This window comes from Erinaceus europaeus, chromosome 14 (genome assembly GCF_950295315.1).
Source record: "Erinaceus europaeus chromosome 14, mEriEur2.1, whole genome shotgun sequence".
NCBI classification, from domain to species: domain Eukaryota; kingdom Metazoa; phylum Chordata; class Mammalia; order Eulipotyphla; family Erinaceidae; genus Erinaceus; species Erinaceus europaeus.
Genome location: NC_080175.1, coordinates 9,524,276 through 9,545,363, shown reverse-complemented (window position 1 = coordinate 9,545,363; position 21,088 = coordinate 9,524,276).

Genomic DNA, 21,088 nt, shown 5'->3' with positions numbered 1-21,088 from the left:
CCCAGCCTGTCTGTTTCCCTACTGGGGCAGGGCTCTGGGGAAGTGGGACTCCAGGACATATTGGTGGGGTTGTCTGCCCAGGGAAGTCCGATTGGCATCATGATAGCATCTAGGACCTGGTGGCTGAAAAAAGAGTTAACATATAAAGCCAAACAAATTGTTGCCTAATCATGAACCTAAAGGCTGGAATATTGCAGATGAAGATTTGGGGGGTCTTTGTTTTGAAGATAGCTAGTAGGCCTATTTTAGTTATATTCCAAAGGGCCCATGACTATACTAGTTTTTTCCTGAGCCTGACCTCTGATATGCAGGTGGACCCAAGTTATTGTCTGGGAAGATAATGTCATGGCTGGAAAAATGGCTAGAAAGCTGCATCAGGGAAGAGAGTAGCTTCTAAATATGGGAAAGGTGTATAAATATTGTTGACTGTAGATCATCAATTTGATCATGGGCCCATATTCAGTACTGGAGCCTATGTAACCTCTGCATACCTGTAGGTCTGAGCTCACATTCTGTGGTCATGAATAGGAATGTTCCAAGCTGCCCCAATATCAGGACCCATCTTCCTCAGGTGGTAGACAGAGTATGTTATCCAGGCTCCCTTCAGAGGATGGAACATTCTCTACCACTGTTGATCCACATTGAGGGCAAGGTCCTATGGGGGCCTACAAAGGGGCCTATTGTGTTGTTCCTGATGGAGATGACCAGTGACAATAGAGAGAGGGATCTATTTAAGGTCTAGGCCCATCATATATGTGTGGGAATCTCAGGACTCCCTGACTATGGCTCCAGATGATGGAGTGGCCTGATAGTGACTACAGAGTTATCATTAAAGTATGCCAGTTTCTTTGGGCTCTAAATTCTATTCCAGTGGTCAGTATATCTATTTTTCTTCTGGTACCAGTGGCCCCTGTGTTTATGTTTCATCTGTAAGTGATATCATTCAGCATTTGTCTTTCTCCTTTTGACTTATTTCACTTAACATGATGCCCTCAAGTTCCATCCAAGAGGAGGTTAAGGAGATAACTTCATTTTTCACAGCTAAGAAGTATTCCATTTTATATATATAGAGAGAGTACTGCAGTTGATCCCAAACACCTGCTATTATTAAAAGGCACTGGCTTTCCCTGCTTTGTTTATCCAGGCAAGGGGGAAAGAGGAGAGAGAGACAGAGAGATGGAGAGAGACAGAGAGACAGAGAAAGGTTCTATAGCACCACGATTTTTCCCAATACATGACTGATTAGCTGCCTTCCCATGTGCTCTATCTTGCTGGACCCTACAACAATAGCTTTAACCACATTTTGAGGAGATATGAAAAAATTAATGTGGTCCAGGAGGTGGCGCAGTGGATAAAGCACTAGATTCTCAACCATGAGGTTCTGAGTTCAGTCCCCAGCATCACATGTACCAGAGTGATGTCTGGTCCTTTCTCTTTCTGCCTATCTTTCTCATGAACAAATAAATAATTTTAATAACATAAAATAAATAAATAATATATTTTTAAGTAATAACTATTATTTATTCACTTAGAATAGAGACAGAGGGAAATTGAGAAGGGAGGAAGGGGAAGAAAAAGGGAGGGAAGAAGACAGAAAGTGATGTCTGCAGCTCTGATTCACAACCCCTGCAGGTGGGGACAGGAGGCTGGAACCCAGGTCCTTGTGCATTGTAATATGTGCACTCAGCCAGCTACACCACTACCCACCCGCAAGCTGTAGCTTCTTAATAAGTACCCCAGAACCCCATAGGCAACCAGACTAGTTTTAGGGGGGTATTAGGAATCTGAATTTTTAACAAACCTACCCCTCCCATCAGGCCAGTTTCAGAAACAGCCATCCAGGCTGCTCACATTCTCCCACTGCTACAAGGACTTAAGCTAGAACACCGCAGAGTGCGGGCAGGTGGAGGGGTGGGTGCGCCGACAGACGGTGGGGCTATCTGTCCTGCAAGTCTCCACCAGCATTTGCAGCTGCCCTCAAGAGACCAACCAACCCATCTCCAGGGAGGTCACAAGTATTCATCTCCTCTGCCTGACCCCACCCCAGGGCGTCAGAGCTTCCTAATCAGAGGACAGGTTCCATCTCAACAGGAATGTGAGTGCTGTCTGGTCATCACACTTGCGGAAGTCCAGTGCTCCAGGCAAAAGTCTGCCTTGATTGCTGTCTCTTTGAGAAATAGAGATGGTCCGTGTGAGGCGTTTCCTGTAATAAATAACTTTGTCATCTTGGCTGAAGAATCTGTTGACCTGACACACCTTGGTCTGAAATATTGCCTCTGCCCACCCCTCTATGTTCACCTGGGCTGTTGGGTGAGAAGGTTTGAATTGGGGAGGGAGGAAGGGAAAATGAACAGGTGTGGGAAGGGACTGAATCACCTATGAAAAGTGTCACTTCCCCTTGTGCCTGCAAACCTCCTGGCTTTTTCTACTGCTATAAAACATCTAAAAAGAAGTTGTAAACTGTGGGTAATATATTATGCCTTGTAAAGTTAAAAGTGTTAAGGATTAGCTAATCGATTCTGAGTGATTTCTTAGTCAAAATAAGCAAAGAAATACTTGATATTCTTTTAAAATATTTTTACTTATTTATTATTGGATAGAGACAGAGAGAAATTGAGAGGAGTGGGGGAGAAAGACACCTGTAGCCCTGCTTCACCACTCGTGAAGCTTTCTCCCTGTGGGTGAAGACCAGGGGCTTGAACCCGTATCCTTGTGCACTGTCATGTGTGCACTTAGCCAGACATGCCACTGCCTGGCCCCACAATACTTGATATGCCAGTTACTTTGAAACAAAGCAAACTCACTCTAATTCATCGTATCTGCCTGAAACCCAGCTGGTCTGTTCATTCATTCATCCAACAGATATGTCTCCAGGCAAGTGCTAGGGATGGGCTCATTTAGCTTGTCTCATTCGCTCCCACAGCCTCTAACATAGACGTGTGTCATATGAGTCGCCAAGGAGCTAGCCTGTACTAAAGCCGGTCACGAAAGCCAAAGATAAATCAATAAACTGAAAACAAAAAAATAAAAATAAAGCAAAAGGGGAATTGATGAAAAGCCCAAGAATGTGTTGACAAAGGATGACAGAGAGCGAGAGACAGCACAACCCCAGAGCTTCTCCTGGTGCTATGGCCCTGCCCATGTGATGCTGGGGTGCATACCAAGGCCCCTCTTGTGGCAAGGCACATCCCTCCCCAGTGAGGTATCTCTCTGACCCTATAAGTTATTTCTTTAAAGAAGAGGGTCCCTGGGGAAGCTGGAGGGAGTGAAACAAGACAGAGGAGGAGAGAAGGGAAGCAATAAGTGTGGCACCCCAGCTTAATCCAGGGTAGCTCTAGGATGTGACTGATACCTCAGAGCATGTCCCACCTCCAGAGGAGGGAGCTGGGCTCTTAGATGCTGCCCCAGTCAAAGGTTGTCTGCAAAAGCTCACTCTCATTTTCTCACTTTCCTGAGGAAAGTGACTTCAGCAGCTCCAGTGAAGCTTCCAGAAGACTGTGGAGAAAGCCCCAGGCAGGAAGGGTGCCAAAGCTAACACTGGGCACAAAAAGAGGGTGAAAGGGGACCCCAAAGTAGCAGCGGCACTTCTATAATCCCCTCTCTGTCCCCCCTTCCCCTCTTTCTTCTTAATGTCTCAATGTCTCATCAAATCAAGTAAAGTTAAATATATGTACATGTAATCTTTAAAAGTGGCCAGGTGGTGGTGCACCTGACTAAGCACTCCCATTATAGTCTGCAAGGACCCAGGTTCAAGCCCCTGGCCCCCAACTATGGTGGAGGGGGAAGCTTCACAAGTAGTGAAGCAGCTCTGTAGATGTCTGTCTGTCTGTCTGTCTGTCTATCTCGTGTGTATGTGTGTGTTTCCCTCTGTATCGTTCATTAAAAATAAAATTAACTAAAATTGTCCATTATCTGGTTTCATTGGTTTGTTTGTCAACCAGTAACAAAATGTAACACTAGAACTCTCTTCTCAATGTACTTGGGCAGCCAGTGTTTTCACTAGCTAAATCTGTTCCGGTTTATTTACTAAATGCTTTCTGCCTGGACTGTGACATAGCTTTGTGTATACAAATGTGTGTGCGTCCGTGTCCACGGTGAGTGTGCTCCCTGTATATGCAGACATAAGCTTGCTCAGGACATGCAGATGTGTTTCCACCCTCCTCTGAACAAAGTGTGAAGACTCATCAGGGGCCTGGGGGCATCACAGTAAGGGGTGCATCCCAGTCACCTTTCCCACTGGAATCATTCCTTAGAGCTTGACACCCCCCACCCCTGGGCAGGTCTCCCTTTGAGGTCTGGTCAGAGACTTCTTCCGGGGCCATTTTTCATGTGACGCACAAGGAACATCACAAACAGACCTTGGAGAAAGCTCACCAGACAATATGGCTGCACTGCCATGCCCACGACTCAGGTTTTCAGGCCCCAGAATCAAAGGAAGTTCCTAAGCTGTGGTGTCTCTCTCCCTCTGTCTCTCTATCTAAGTGAGGGGAAAAAATGGTCCAGTCAATGAAATGACACATGTGTGAGACCCTTGTTTCACGGAAGGAAGGTGAGAAGGAAGGATGAGAAGAAGGAAGGAGAAAGAAGGAGGGAGAAAGGGGTAAAGAAAGAGAAGAAAAAGAAAGAGAAGGAGGGAAAAAAAGAGGAAAGAGAAGAAAAAGGGAAGGAGGAGGGGCCTCAGAAGGAAAGAGGAGGAGAAGGAGGAAGACAAAGAAGGAAGGAAGGAAGGGAGGAAGGAAGGAAGGAAGGAAGGAAGGAAGGAAAAATGGATAGAAGAAAGAAAGGAAGGAAGGAAGGAAGGAAGGAAGGAAGGAAGGAAGGAAAGATGGATAGAAGAAAGAAAGGAAGGAAGGAAGGAAGGAAAGATGGAAGGAAGGAGAGAACAATAGAAGGAAGGAAAGGACAGATTGCAGGCTGAGATCTTTGGTCCAACCCTTCACTGCCCAGGTGAGAGAACTGAAGTTTGAAAGGAAAAGTGACTTTGGTTTGATTTGATTTGGTCTAGTTTGGTCTAGCTCTAGTTCTGGTTTGGTTTGGTTTGGTGTGTTTGTTGCAGAGCTGGGTATATCACACCTAAGCTATATCACCACTTGGGATGCTTCTTCATTCAGATTAAAATGAGAGAAGCAGAGAGAGGAGAGAAACCACAATGCTTGAGCCTTTTCCAGTATCGCAGCACCGTGTGGTGCTGGTTCTTGAACCCGGGCCACACATGTGGCTAAGTATACCTCTTCCCCCAAAGATCTTTCGCTACAGCCCAATCTCTCATTGTAGTTATTTTTTAAATATTTTCTTTAAGTAGAGACAGAATGAAATCAAGAGGGGAGGGGGAGAGAGAGAAAAAATAGAGAGAGAGACCTGTGACACTCCTTCACCGCTTATGAAGCATCCCACACACACACACACACACACAGGTGGAGACTGTGGGATTGAACCCAGATCCTTGCACACTGTAATGTGTGCACTCTGCCAGGTGCACCACCACCTGACCCTTCCATTCTAATTATTTGCCTTGTGAGTGTCTTATACAAGTGACTTAAGATGACTGGTGACACGGGATTCCATGGTCAACAGTTTTCCACCCACCTTCTTCACCTGTCCTTTTATAACGCACACCCCAATCTTGTCTCCCCCCACCCTCTTCTCACATAATCTTGACTTTTTTGTCAATGTCTACTGATGTGTCCTTTCGCTTTTGTTTTGTCTGTTCGTCGGTTTAAGTCTTTCCTTTGCACGTATGGATGTCATCACCCAGTACTTCTTTCTCTTCCAAACTTACTCACTTCTCCTAATCCCTTTGAGTTCCTCCAGTTTTGCTGTCAATGGCAGCACTTCATTTTTCAGAGCTGCTCAGTCAGTATTCCATTGTATAAATGCCCCCTACCTCCTGTTTCCAGCCACCTGTTTCCAACAGGTGCTTGGGGGGCTTCCACTGTTGTAAATTGTGATTATAACTAACACTGCAATGCGCACTGGAGTGGGTGCATTGCTTGGTGAAAATGACTGTGGCATCTGTGAAGCCCTTTGTATAGGCAGAGATCCACTAATTGACATGGCAATTCTAGGCTCCAGCTTCTCTTTTTCTTGTAAAGAAAAGCATTTATTTATGTATGTATGTATTTTTAATTTTATTGGGAAGAGAAAATTGAGAGGAAAAAAGAGAACGGGAGGAAAAAAGCAAGCAAGAAAGAAAGGACAGAGAGAAAGAAAGAAGGAAAGAAAGAAAGAAAGAAAGAAAGAAAGAAAGAAAGGAGGGAGGGAGGGAGGAAGGAAGGAAGGGAGGGAGGAAGAAAAGCAACGGCCGCATTGCTTCAGCACTTATGAAGCTTTCTCCCTGCAGGTGGAGACCTGGGGCTTGAACCCAGGTCCTTGCACATGGGGGTGTGTGCATTCAAATGTGTGCAACACCACCCACCCAACCCTGAGGCTGCAGTTTCTATCAGGGATGGCACTTATGATTGATGAGGCTGAGCAGATGGACCTGGGTGACACCATTGCTAAACAAATGGCGCCTGTAAGGACAGGTACACTTGGAGTCATTCCAGAAATCAGACTTCCTTGTCCTGCATAAACAGGACTCTGCAGCCAGCTGCCATGAAGGGGGGGGGGGTTCCCTCAGATGGGTCACTAGAGCCTGAAGCCCACCACCCCACCCAGGACAAGAACAGTTGGATTTCCTGGCTACTAGCTCAAGGTCTTCATTTCACCTAAGATTTCTCTAAAGGTGCATTTGTTTAATGAGAACTCAAGATTGAGAATGAGAGCATCACTCTAGCATCTGGGGTACTGGGGATCAAACCCTGGACCCCCATGTATTCAAAGTCCAGAGTGCTAACCATTACACCATGGAACCTCCATGTATTTAAGTCCTGAGCTCTACCACTGAGACACCTCCTTGGCCACATTTTTTAGCTAAGACTTTTTCCCCCCATAGGAAAGAGAGCAATTGAGAGAGCAATAGGCAGTAACAGGGGGGAGAGAAATAGAGACAGTCCTGCAGTCCTACAGTCCTGCTTCTCCACAACTGAGGCATCACCCCTGCAAGTGGAGACTGAGGGGCTTGAACCCAAATCCTTGCAAATGGTAGCACATTCACTCAACTAGGTATGCCACTGCCCAGATCCTCAGTTAAGATTTTTAAACCCACCTGACTAAGATTTTTCCCAAGACAAGATTTTTCCTTGGCCTGGACAAGGGCTAGGAAGTGATCCTGTTTCTGCCTTGTAAACCCTGTCTTTCAACTTGCCCCTGGAGATAAGACACTTTCTCTTCTTTCCTTCCTTGTGTACTCCTTGTGCCCCTCTCCACCCCCCCAGCTCCATCCTCAGAGCAGCTCAGCCACTCAATTCAGTGGCACTAACCGCACACAGGTGCACTGTGTGCTCGCAGGCTACAGGGCACTTAAGTAACTTTTTGGTGGAGAGCCAGTGAAAAGGACTGAATCAGGCCCTGCAGTCCCCTCCCCTGGGGACTGCCCCCAGGCATGTCCTGAAACCCAATGCCAAATGAGGCAGTCAGGTGGGCCCCAAGATAAGGCTGCTTTCCTCTCCTACAAGGTACCCTATAGAAAGGGGGAGGACAGTGAGGGACTCTGCATCTCCTGGGCAGACCTGCCTGGGCCATCCTGCAAGGGAATGGGGTGTGGAGGGACCCCCCACTCTGAGGATCTTCTGACTGGGTCTGCTTTTCCTCCCTGCTCCTTCCTTCTGAGAAGCTGAGTCTGACTGTCTGATCTTACTACACACACACACCCCCACCTCTCCTCACCTTCCCCCCAGTATCCCTGGGTCAGTCAAAATTACTCTCCTTCCACCTTCCTCTCCACCCTTCCCACAGCATCCTGTCTTCCAGAACTCCCACTGCTGCTCTGCTGAGCTGTTAGCTCCCCAGGCCAAGCCTTCATTCCTCAGTACAGAAAGTACCCTAGCCGACAACCCCCAGCTCCGTCAGATACAGACTGTGTGACCTTGGACACGACTCTGATATCTCTGATCCCAGAGTCCTGTAACATGGGGGTAGGAAAGTCCATGTCTCCGGGGTCATCGCTGGGGGATTTGAATGAGCAAATTCAGGTCGGAGCCCACTAGGAGTACTCTGAGTCACCTTGACTGCTACAAGAAGTAGATGTACTGTCTGAATAGATTCATTTATATGAGAGAAGAAATGAGGAGAGAAAGAGAACCAAAGCATCACTGGGGTACATGCAGTGTTGGGGGTCAAACTCAGGACCTCAAGCTTGACAGTTCAGAGCTTGGTCCACTGTGCAGCCTCTCAGGCTGTGATCTTCCATATTTGAACTCCCTCTTGCTCTCAACTCTTAATTTCAGGTTTCCCTGATATTGATTTTTTTTTTCTGTTTTTTTTGGATTTTACCAGAGTGTTGCATAGCTCTGGCTTATGGTGGTATGGGGAATTGAACCTGGGGCTTTGGAGCCTTAGCCACGAGAGTCTCTTTTCATAACCATTATGCTATCTACCCTCCCCCCCAATGATTTTTCACTGTTTTATTTTTACACTTGATTTTGTTTAGACTCCAGATGAAGCATTAATTGTGTTTAATTACATCCGGCAAGCCTCAAATACTTTTTGTAATAGAACAAGAAAACACAGAGACAGCAGAGTAGTGAGACAGAGACTAGGAGGCTGGGTTGGTGGAGGGAGTGAGGAGAGGGCAGGAAGCGGCAGAGGGTGGGGGAAGGTCACAAGGAACAGCTCTGGCCAGAGCTGGACACTGGGAAACAACTGAGGTGGTCAAGGAGCCTTGTGGCTATACCCCCTTGGGCCCCTCAACCCAGGTCTTAACATTATCAAGCCACCCCACTATCACTGGGTGAGCTCAGAACCCCCAAAAAGAGAGAGAGTAAGGGGTGAGTCATGGAAGGTGACCCAGGGACAGACAACTTACAAGTCACCGGGACATCCTGACCAGATGGTGCCGAGGCTTCAGATGCTCCTCCAGCTAGGTCACTAGCACGTCCCCCACCCCAACCCTCAGCCCTAGCCCACAGAGCCCCTGCCTGGGGGACATGGAGGGGACATGAGACTGGGGCTCTGGTCTGTTGGGTCAGCCTTGACAGGCTTCCTGACCTACTGGGTGAGACCTCCAGGGAACCCCCAGAGCCCACAGGCCAGCATGATCCCAACAAAGCCCAGAGATCCCCATTCCATGTCCTGCTTCTCATCCCAGGTAACAACAACCCTCTGTGGAAACTCCATAGGTTGGCTCCCTTGAAATGGAGAGGGAGGTCAAGGGGACACCTTCCCTAACTTTCAAAAGGAACTGTTTAGGCTAATTAATCAACACATCAACAACACCAAGGGACTGTTTCCATATCTGAAGATATATAATTAAGGAAACAATAGCAGGTCTGTAGTGTGTTTGGTTCCTAAAGACTGCTAATTACATTTAGCACCCTGACTCCTCCAAAGGTTCTCCCCTACCCCAATATTTAGAAATCAAACAGAACTTGGCTGCCAGGTAACTGCACCCAGAGAGGAAGCCCAAGGATGGTATCAGCCGGGCCTGTGAGCGGCTTCTGCTACTGCACCCACAATTGCTAAACTGTGTTCACTGTTGCTTAATTACACCTTCAGATCAGCACCTACTTTGCTTAGGGTGCAGCTGAGCTGCCTTGGGTATAATTACTTGCCAGGGACATTACTTAATGCAGCCTCTGCCGGTGGAAACCGGGAGCCTTGGCCTTACTCAGAGGCTGTTGACTGGCTATGGAAGAAGGGCAAATGCTAGAAGAAGAAGAACTCAGAGGCTGGGGCCTACCCACATCTGTGGGTTCTGGGGTACCAGGCATCAGCAACAAGTCGGAGTAGAGGAAGGCAACCCCAGCTCAGCTGCTCCCTGGAAGGGAGCTGAGATCCACCTGGAGGTCTTCCAATGGTAGCTAGGAGAAACTTCCCAGGCTGGGGTGGGGGTAGGGATGAGGAGGGGGGTTCTCAGCTGTCTTCTCCCAGGAGGGAGCTCTAAAAAGTGAGGTCACCCCTGCTCTAAGCTCTGCTTTAGCATTTCTGTCAGTCCCCGTCAGAAAGGACCCTCTAAACTGCATGTTAGGGAAGGCAAGCCAGCTCACCTGGAGAGTGGACCTGCTTTACTAGGCATATGGCCCAGGTTTGAGCCCATTGAAAAAAGCTTCCATGCTGTGGTGTCTCTCTCTCTCTCTCTCTCTCTCTCTCTCCCTCCCTTCCTCCCTCCCTCTCTCTCCCACTAGGGTTACTGATGTCTACGAATCTATCACTTCTGGCGGCCATTTTTCCTACCCCACCCCACCTTTCTTGAATTGGGTAGGACAGAGAGAAACTGAGAGGGGAAGAGAATAGAGAGGGAGAGAGAGAAAGACACCTGCAGACCTTCTTCACTGCTCCTGAAGCTTCGCCCATGCAGGTAGGGAGCAGGGGCTCAAACCTGGGCCCTTGAGCATGGTAGTGTGTGTGCTAAACTGCATGTGCCACTGCCGGGCCCCTGCCTCTGTCTCTCTGATTCTGTCTGAAAACATGAGCACATAGCAGTGTGATGACATCAACCAAAAAAAATTCCACGCTGGGACACAGGAAGGGAAGTAGTAGCTACAGGTGCTAAGACTCAAGATGAGTAGCACAAGGCCACAGAGCCCCAGGGATCAAATCCCCTTTCCTTAGATCCCTTAATCATGTCTGTCATATGGCCAGTGAGAAGATCAAGAGCTGTGATCCCCACAGAGGAAGGGGAGTATCCATATTTCCCTAGAAATCACACACAGGGAGTTAAGACTTGTTCTTAGAACTCATAGAAAAATCCTGAAATTCAGAGCTGTTTCAAAAGAGATGCGGCTTGTTACTTTGGGGGTAGTGAACTTCTTGGCTCTAGAAAGATCCAAGTCCAGGTCACATGACTACTACTAGAACCTTTTATAGAATTCCTTCAAGGTGAAGGAAGAGACTGGATTGACTAACCTCTATGGCTTTGCCCAACTCTTGTTTAATCAGGAAAAAACCAACACCATCTTGAACTGCACTAACATACTAACACAATTACCATGACTGGAACAAGAAAGGAAGAGTCAAAAAAAAAAAAAAAAAAAAAAGAAAGGAAGAGTCTGATTGTACTGAGAACCAAAGGGAACTGTTCTAGAAGTTTCACTGCGAATGGGGACATTGAGCATTTAGAATCTTGGGGGCTAAGTGTGGAGAGGAGCGGCCAAGCATTGAAAGAGCTAGAAAGCAGGGCCTGGCATTCAAAACAGGCTGTGGTCTCCACTTTGACAAGTTTCCTTGGTATTTCCCTGGAAAGACTGTAAACAACTTTTAAACAAACATACACCCCTTATGTGTTCCATTTCTACTACTGGCAGTCCATACACATAGTGTTTGCTTTTATCTCTTAGAAGTCCACTCTTTTTTGGAACAATAATTCTGCCTCATTCTTTTTAACTGCTGAGTGACATCCTACCTCTGGGTGGATTATTTTACCAATCCCTGACTATTGGACACTTAGATTGCTTCAATATTGCCTCACTATTTCCTTAGAGCAAACAATAATAATCAATGTCATACAGATGTCACTTTAGACATGGGTGTACTTATCTATGAAGTAACTCCCTAAAGTTAGAAAGAAGGGAGAGAAGAAGAAAGGAAGGAAGGAAGGAAGCAAGGGAAGGAAAGAGGAATCAAAGAAAGAGGAAAGGAAGAAGGGAAAAAGAAAGGAAGAGGAAGGAGACTGGGGGCTGGTGCTGGTGCACCTGGTTGAGTGCACACATTATAGTGCACAAGGACCTGGGTTCAAGCCCTTGGTCCCCACCTGCAGGGGGAAAGCTTTTTGAGTGGTGAAGCAGTGCTGTCTCTCTGTCTCTCTCCCCCTCTATCTCCCCCTATCCTTTAGATTTCTGGCTGTCTCTATCCAGTAAGTAAAGATAATAAAAATAAAATAGAATCTATTTTTAAAAAATAAAAGAAAGAAAGAAAGATGGGAAGAAAGAGATGCCCCTAGAAGAGGCTGAACTCAGGGGTGATTAAGAGTCAGATCTGGAGGCAAGTATGAGACACGCGACCAGAGTGAGACAGACAGCAGAGAGGGCAGAAATTGGGGGGGAGAGATTGTGTGGTTCTAGTTCTTCACAGCTTGCCCCCCAGCTTGGTCCCTTTGACCAGCTGGAAAGAGCAAGACAGGGATCCAGAAGGAGAAGGGCACAAGGCCCTCTCTCTCTCTCCATGCACCCTCCGTCAGTGTGAGACAGGCTGGTGAGGGCAATGGGTAGGAGGGCAGTGACAAGAGACTAGAGGGAACCAAATTCAATTCCCAGCACCTCCATAAGCCTCCAGCAGAAGGCAGGCACAGGCTGCCATAACGCTTGAGTGCTGGCACAGAGTCAGCATGGAGCAGAAGCACCAATGGCTCACCCCTGCCCTTGGCTGGCCTGCAATCTAACACACAGGCCAGGGCAGGGCAGGAGTTTCAGACATGGGCATTAGGCCTGCAGGTAGACTCTCAGAGGCTCCTGGGCCCAACTGTCCTTTGTCCAAGGCTAGGAAGTAAGTGACCCCTCCAGACTGAGCTTCCTGGTTGTTGATATATGGGTAAGAATGAGTAACTGAGGGGCCAAAGTCATCAGAGAGTGACAAACACACACTAACTAGTCCGACCACCCCTGTTTCTCTACTTTCCCAAGGCTAGCAGGCAGGTCTGACCTATAGCATATTCTAAATAAACTCTGTTTTAATTGGGAGAATTCAAGATTTTTCAAGAATAGGAGCTACACTCTGCCCTTATCCAACTTAAAAAAAAAAGAAAAAAACTTTTTCTCTATTATGACACCATTTTCTCAGGCAGTATTTTTATCCAACTTCATCCTATCAAACTCAAGCAAAAACTACCATAGTCGTGGGCCCCTAGAAACATGCCCAAAATGGACCTCCTAGCTTTCTTCCACTCTAAGATTCCTAATCTCATCTCCTCTGTTCCTAATTTTTGGTTTCTATTCATTAACCATTTTGTCTCAGTTTATGTCCTGCCACCTTCCAGACACCAAGATGCAGATGCTAACGTGATTCCAACCAGAATTCTCTAATCAGATGACCTCATCAATGTGTCCTGGAACCTCACTGTCTCCAGAGGTCTAGAACACTAGGAAAAGATAGAAACAGGCTGGGAGTATGGATCAACCTGCCAAAGCCCATGTCCATGTCCATTGGAGAAGCAATTACAGAAGCTAGAACTTCTACCTTCTGCACCTCAAAAACTATTTTGACCCATACTCCCAGTGAGGGAGAAGTGATAGCTGGAAGAGGATAAAAAGGCTCTGAACTCCAGCTCTACCAGGACTCACAGAGAGAGGAAGAAAAAGGGAGGAAAATTTGAATATAGTAAGAGGGTCATGAGTGGCTTGAAAAGGAAGAGAGGAATGGATCCAGAAGAAAAAGGAGGCTGTTATGTACAAATGTAGACAGGTAGGTGTAGCAACCTGGGCACAACTACAGTGGTTTGTAATGGAGGGATTGGGGATTCAGAACTCTGGTGGTGGAAACGATGTGGAATTATACCCCTGTTGACATCTAATTATGTAAATCAATATTAAATCACTAAAAATAAATTTTAAAAAACAGTTTAGGCAAAGAACTGGGGTCTTTAAAGTGCTCTGAGTAAAGTTCAGCTTGGTTCTCCCTCACCTGTTGGCCCTTGGTGACAAGCAGAGAAAGTGACATCTGAATCAGCATGGCCTCCCACTCGAAACAGTCTGGACCATATGAGACATCTCTCTTGGACTCCATGACAAACTAAATTCAGTTATGTGGAGCAAGGCAAGGAAAGGCGGATGGGGAGGTGAGACCTTCCCAAGGCAGAGAGCTCCCTTAGCTAAAGGGGGCTATGTGAAACTGGGGAAGCCAAAATGCCTCCCCCTTTATATGAGCCCCCACAGACATACTCAATCATGCCCTCTCTTCCATGCTCAAGTTTTTGTTCACCTGCTTGCACACAAACACTCATACTCAAAGGTAATACTTGTGCACACACAGTAACTCAACCCCTCTCACAATGCAAGGGTGCCTGAGGTGACCAGGCCTGGGGGGGGGGGGGGGAACAGAGAGAGAGACAGAGAACAGCAACTGTTGTCTCTGAAATTTCCACATTGGCAAAGGGTTGGAGTAGGTGGGCATTGTTGAGCTAAATGCATACCAGCAAGAAGGGCCTGCTCAAAACAAAACTGAGTCTCCAAAATAAAGGACATTCCAGGCCCAGTAGAGTACCAGGCTTTCATGCTAGAGGCTCTGAAGTGCCAAGTTCAATTCCCAGCACCTCCATAAGCCAGAGTTGAGCAATACTCTCGTTCCTGTCTCTTTCTATCTCTGCCACTTTCTATCTCTGTCTCTCTTTCTATTGCCACCAGAGTTATTGCTGAGACTTGGTGCCTACAAGAGTCCACCACTCCCAGTGACAATATTTTTATCTCTTTCATGTAAAGACAGAGAGAGATTAAAAGGGGAGGGAGATGGAGAGAGGGAAGAGTGTCCCATTGCTTATGTCCCCTCTGAAGAGGGAAACCAACAGCTTAAACCCCAGTCCTTGTACATGGTAATGAGTATACTCCATTGAAAGCACCACCACCCCAGTTCCTCTGATCTCCCCCCCACCCATGTACATGTGCACACGCCTGTGTGTGTATGTGTGTGTGTGTGTGTTTATGTGTGTGTGTATGTGTGTATGTGTATATGTATGTGTATGTGTGTATATGTGTGTATGTGTGTGTATGTGTGTGTTTGTGTGTGTTACAAAGAAATAAATCTTTTTTGGAAAGTGAAAAGTAAGGCACCTTCTGTGGCAGGAAAGGCAGCTTAATGTTTATGCAAAAGACTTTCATGCCTGCGGCTCCAAGCTCAGAGTTCAGTCCCCTGCACCACCATAAAACAGAGCTGAGCAGTGCTCTGGTGGGAAAAAAAAAAAGACAGGTGTCCCAAGTACTCTGCCCAGGAGACAGGGCAGCAGAGGATGCAGGACAATGCCCCAGCCCCTCCAACCAGCCACCACCACCCCCCATACACACACACACTTGTAGCCCCAGCGTGGGACCCAGAATAGGGCGGGGTCTTGTCCCAGGGGTATCTGCTGACCGGGGCTGGGGGGTGGACATGGCCAGGCATATAGGCCTTCCCCTTCCCCCTCAGCTCTTCTGGGGAGGGGAGACACAGGTCCTCTGGGGAGCAGAACGAAGCCCCCATGAAGTGACCCCGTTTCAGAATGAAATTGAGCTGCCATTCTCATCTTCTTCCCAAATGTCAGCAGCGTTAGATCAGATTAGGAGCTAATCTCTTGCCAAAATTCATTTCCCAACCTGGAGAAGTGGCTGCAGGATTGGGGGGGGGGGGGGTGTTTCAACACCCCCTCCAATCCCCACAAACACACATACAATTCACAGTTTTTTCCTACTTTTTCCCCGGGTGGGTGGGAATGGACCCAAGTTTGGAGTGCATTTTATAGACACCTGTCATGCACATGTCAAAACTGCACTGTGAACCGTTAACCCCAACCCCATATTTTTTTATTTGTAACTGACCTCACTGAGCCCCCAGGAAAGGAGACTTAGGGGTGTCCTTCTCCTCCTTACCACCTTCCTGACTGGGCATATCCCAACCCAGCCCCCCACTACAGCACCCAGCCAGCTTCAAGGTTGGCCAGGCTCTCAGCCCCCTGAGAGAGCCCCCTGAGGTGCTCTGGGGAGTCCTTGAAGGGCCAGAGAGAAAGGGGACCAGGGACCAATGCTGACAGGACATGAGGGACAAAGGCCAAAACCGGCAGCACTGAGCTTTCCTGCCAGCCTGAGGTCCCTGCACAAGCCCGCCTCCCCCCACCACACTCAAAGCCCCCAGTCTCCCACCGGGAGGATGGGGTGAGGTTGGGGTGGGGGGCAGAGAGGAGGCAAAGGGGACCCACGGACACCTGATGGCACTGGTCAGTGGGATACTTCAGGAGATCCCAGTTGACAAGTGACCAGAACCGCAGCCGCCGGCCTGGACATATAATCATCCCCACCCTAAGTGAACCACCCCCCCCCCATCTAATTTGATATTTGGTTCTTTGCAGAAGCTATAGCCTTCGTAAATAATATACAAAGTAAGAAACCTAATCCCGCCTGCTAGAATGTTTAATTCATCATTATGCGAGCTAATTGGAAGGTGATTATATGGTAATTGCTCATTAGTGGTGTATATTTATCGCTCTACCTTATGTCAAGGCCATGGGAATTGTGTAGAGTCTGTTCTCTCATTTCAAGGATCAGTTTCAGAAGCAGGAGCGAAGCAGGCAAGATCAAGTTCTTCCTGACGTCCAGGTCCAGCGAGGGCCATGGACACTGCGTTATATATAGGGCCTGGAGCGGGCTGGGGGCAGGGGAGAACCGGGGGCCCTGGCCGAGCGGTCTGGGGTACCCAGCCGCCTGGCCGCTGCAGGGCGAAGCCATCCCTTCCCTCGGAGCGAGCAGATTTGCTGAGCTGGGCGTCTTTTTCCAAGCCCGATCCTCAGCCCCCACACACACCTCCAGCCCCGGGCACTTCCTGGGACCCCCAGGTGCGTCGGGCCAGAAGGAGGCCGCAGCCCTGAGCACCCCACTGGGTTCCCTCTGCCGTGTGCCCGGAGCTGTCGTGTGAGGCAGACGCTCCTCGGCGAGGCTGGACGTGAACCCGAGGAGAGACAGGGAGTCGGGGAGGAGGGTCGAGGGAGGAATGTGGCGACCTGCGCTGACCCAGACTACGCTTTTTTTTTTAAGGTCCCGGCCCAGGGCAGCAGACCCCGCCAGTGCGGGCTGGGTGTCCAGGGAGGAGTGCCCTTATCTCTCTGAGGTGGGCTGAGAGATCAAGCGAATGGGTTGGAAGCGCCCCCGAAAAGCCAGATGTGACCAACCCAGCCCCCCAATGCCAGCGGCTGAAGCTGTGAACTTCTGGGAGGTGGCCTGAAATCCCGGGGTGCGGATGCGAGGCGGGGGTCTTTCTGCAGGTGGCCGCGGAGGCCGGGGCGCTGCGGATCCGGAGGGGAGCCCTGGAACCCCGTTTCCCGCTGGGCCTCTGGACACGTGAACCTGGGCTGCGGCGCGCTTTGGCGCCCCCTCGGAGGTGTGCCATGCGCCGCCTCCCTGAGCCCCGACTCTAGCGGCTTGGGGGGGGTCTCGGCACCCAGGCTCTCCAGCCCCCCACTGGGCAACAGGCAGCAGAGAACAAAAGGCCAATTAGACGCCAGGGCGCGGCTGGCGGGTGGGCCTTTCGCTTTCAAGCAGGACCCCGCCGCGGGTTTCGCCGCGGCTGAGCGGGGCGCGCAGGGAGAAGCTGCCACCCGGAGCGGGGTCACGGCTGGGGTCAGCGGGTTCTCAAAACTCCCACTTCCCGCCTCTCCTCTTCTCCAAGGATGGTTGGGGACTGGGGAGGGTGAAGCCGGAGATTGTTCCCCAGACCAAGCCCCCGAGCGATCCTGAAACTCGGGCTGCGGGGACCCCTGGCTCTGGGCCCCTTTTCACCGCGCAGCCAGCACCTGAGTAAATCAAAAGGGGGCTGCTGAAAGAAGGAAGGCCGACCCAGCGAAAGGCGCGGTTCCGAAGGCCACTCGGAGCCGGGAGTACTGTGCGCGGTGGGGCAGTACCGAGGCCAGGCTTCGTCGCTGTTCGCTCAGGTAGACCCAGGTCCTCAGGGCCGCCCTGGTGGCGCGGGAGGATGCCAGAACCCCAGCCCCAGCCGGGAGAGATGTCCCCACGAGTCACTCGAGCCTTAGGGGAGCCCACACACACACCGGCCCGGGATCAGCAGCTGACGTCGCACTCACAGCCGCGCACACCCTGCGTGACCCACTGGACACCCTGTCTGCAGACACACGCATCCCCACACCTTGGGGGACACCGACTTCACAACTGCTCTGTCCCAGCGACAGCGCAGTAGAATCTAGATGCAGGGGAGGGAATAAGCCGCGAGCTTAGCCGCGTTCACGCGGCCAGAGTGGAGGGGGGCCTATCTTAGCCTCGAACACACTCCCGCACCGTCTGACTTCGGCCCTGACTTGGTCACGCAAGAACAGCTTCTCACAAACGACAGTTTCACGAGGCTAACTTCACACACAACCAGGGCCTCTCACCCCAACTTCCACTAACACTCATTCGATGAGCAACTGCCCAGAAGAGGGCCAGGACGGCCCAGGTCCCCGACACACAAAAGCACACACACACACACACACACACACACACACACACACACACACACACACACACACACACACACACACACACACGCACTGCCAGCCCAGCGGCCCGGGTCAGGCCTCCCAACCGCCTGTCTCTCCCCAGTCGGCCTGTGCGCCCCAGACTTTGTTTGCAGCGACTCGAGGCGGAGACAGGGAGGAGCCGAGGTTCCCAAGGCCGCGCGCAGGCCCAAGCCCCCTTTCTGCCCCGCGCGGCTGACGCGGCCACAATCCGCCCCCAGCACAAAAGTGGCCCCGCGGGTTCCGGGCGGCCGCCAACGCTCCCGCTCCGGCTCGGCTCCTCTGCCAGGAGCCCCGGGGCACCAGACACCAGGGAGAAGCAGCCGCGGGAACTGTCCGGAGAGCCCAGGGTTCTCTCATTCTAGAAATTTCTGGAGACTTGAAACCCACTCCTCCCTATTCTCCCCGTCCCCACCTGCAGACAAGGCCCTTGGTGGCTCAGAGACCAGAATCCCGGGAGGGGAGTGCACGCGCAGCCCACGTGCACACCGCCGCCGGGCAGAGGACTCAGCCCAGGGCACACTCGCACGGATCCTTCTTTTTGACCCTCTCCGGGAAATGCAAACGTACAGCCCGCAGTTCCCCGCTACTCTCGGCCCATCAAATCTCCTTGGCACAGCGGGCGGTTTAGGGAACTGGCCACAGATTAAACGTTTAATCTACTTCCCAATTCGAATGACTATCCAGCCAGACCCAAGACACCACGCATGCATCTTGTTACAGGCACGAAAGGGGGGTAGAAAATGACCCCACCTACCCATAATCATATAGCCCCACCAGGGATATGCGGGCCTGGCATATCCCAGGTGACAACGGAAAGGACACCGAGCTAGAGAGCACGACTGCCCCGCGCCCTGTGCGCCAGGTTGAGTGGGCGCAGCCGCCAGGCACACGAGCCCATGCCCTGCCCCGCGCCCCGCGCCCCCATAGTCATCGTGGGCTGGCATCTCGCAAATATTTATATTCCTCAGCGCCACGGCAGCCCGCGTCCACATTAGTCGCTCTAATCCTGCCACTTTAAATAGATGAATTAATAAAGCAAACGAGCGCCTAATAAGCTGACTGTCCTGCCTTTCGGAGGCGCGGGGGGAAGGACTCGAAAGTGCGCCAAATTTGTTTGCAGTGGATCAAGGCGAGCCGCCTCTGCTTCACTTTCTTTATCTTAATTCCGACTTGAAAAGATATAATTATCTAGTTTGAACAGAGCTGCTATCAAATCCTTCTTTGGGCCGGGAAGGGGGCGTTGGAGTGGATTGCGGCGCTCTGAGCCGCTCGGTGCAGCCCGAGATAGCGCTTAATGAAGATGTGGAGGCCCGAGATACAAAGGGCATTAACCTCATTAGCATGAAACCTTTTCTTCTTACCATTGTGGGACCCTTTCAGCCGCCTAATCCCCCCTATTTTCAAAGCTTGGTTTGTAATAAAGCTTTTAGTTTTTTTTTTCCCAAAGCTAATGGTATTCTCTGATGATTTTATTGCTGTTACACTACATAGGACTTTTACCAAAATCTTTTTTTTTAAATCACTCTCCCTCTGTTCTTGCATTTAAAAAAAATAGTCTCCGGAGGAGTAAATCTTGTATCAAGATGAGATTTTTTTTTTTTTCCTGGTAAGATCCATCTGAATTTTAAGAGTTCTGTACTAGGACTTCGGGGCATCGTGGGTTTGGGGAGGTGGGTGAAAAGAGGACTTGTTGAAGGGCCAGACGGGGGTGCTCTGTCAGCACAAAGCACAGCATGAGAGGCACCTATCTGTCTTGGGGTGGGGGTGGAAGGGCATTCCTCCCTATCCCAACTACTGGAGAACCTGCTTGGGTTCCCAGAATACTGAGAGTAACACCTGTCCTAGCCCAAAGCAAGTCTGGGTCTTCCAGGGTGACCTCCTTTCACCCCAGCATCTTCCAGCAGTCAAAGTCACCCCCACAACACTGCACATACCTTTGTGGATGGGTTTGCATGAAAATGCAGAGAGCAGCCAGCGTTCTCCAGAAAACAGAGATGGAGAGACAGGCAGAGATAAAGAAAAAGAGAGAACAAGAATGAATTCTACTTTAAAAGAGAGGAGAGGGAAGAGAGAGAGAGAGAGAGAGAGAGAGAGAGATTGATTTCTATAGTGCCCTATAGTGCCCCACACGTGCATGGAATGTCTAATCTTAACTTTTCAAGGCAGGATGTTAACAAAGCTTGTATTTTTGCCCTGCATTGTAACTTGGCCTTATCACAGTGTAAAGGGTGGGGAGATTGTCCTAAATTATGTCCAGGCTGCCCCCCTGGATCCATGGATTAAGAGATTAAAGGAGACCACTGGGCAAGGCCTCCTCTTTCCCCTTCATATTCCTGGTATGATAATTGCTTAAACTGATTTGCACTTTCACAAAAGCTCGCAGGACTCTTTGTAGCTCGAACAGAACAGACGAGGTTTCTCTATCAATGGAAATAAAACTGATTAATGCAGCCTATCAGGATAAGAAGCAAATGAAGCATGCAAAAACAACCTCATACCCCCAGAAGGGGAAAGGGGGGCTCGCTAACTTTCCTCCAAGAGTGGTTACAAGTTTTTCTTTAATGTTAAAATGAAGAGTTGAAGGCTGTTCTGAATGCTTGCTTTACAATCTTGCAGTCCTAAGATTTATCTCATCACCTTCAGCAGGTTGGAGACAGAGTGAGATAGAGTAAGGAAGCAAAAAAGGAAGGAAGGATGGATGGGAATGAAGGAAAGGGAAAAGGAAGAAAAAGAAGGACAGGGGTGGGTGGGAATAAGAGGCTTCCACTTTGTGGGTTTGAAGTCAGAAGCTAAAATTCCCAGGCTTCTGATTTTGCAAAGTGTCTTCCTTAATCCCAGGGGACTATTTCTGTATAAGTACCGCGCGCT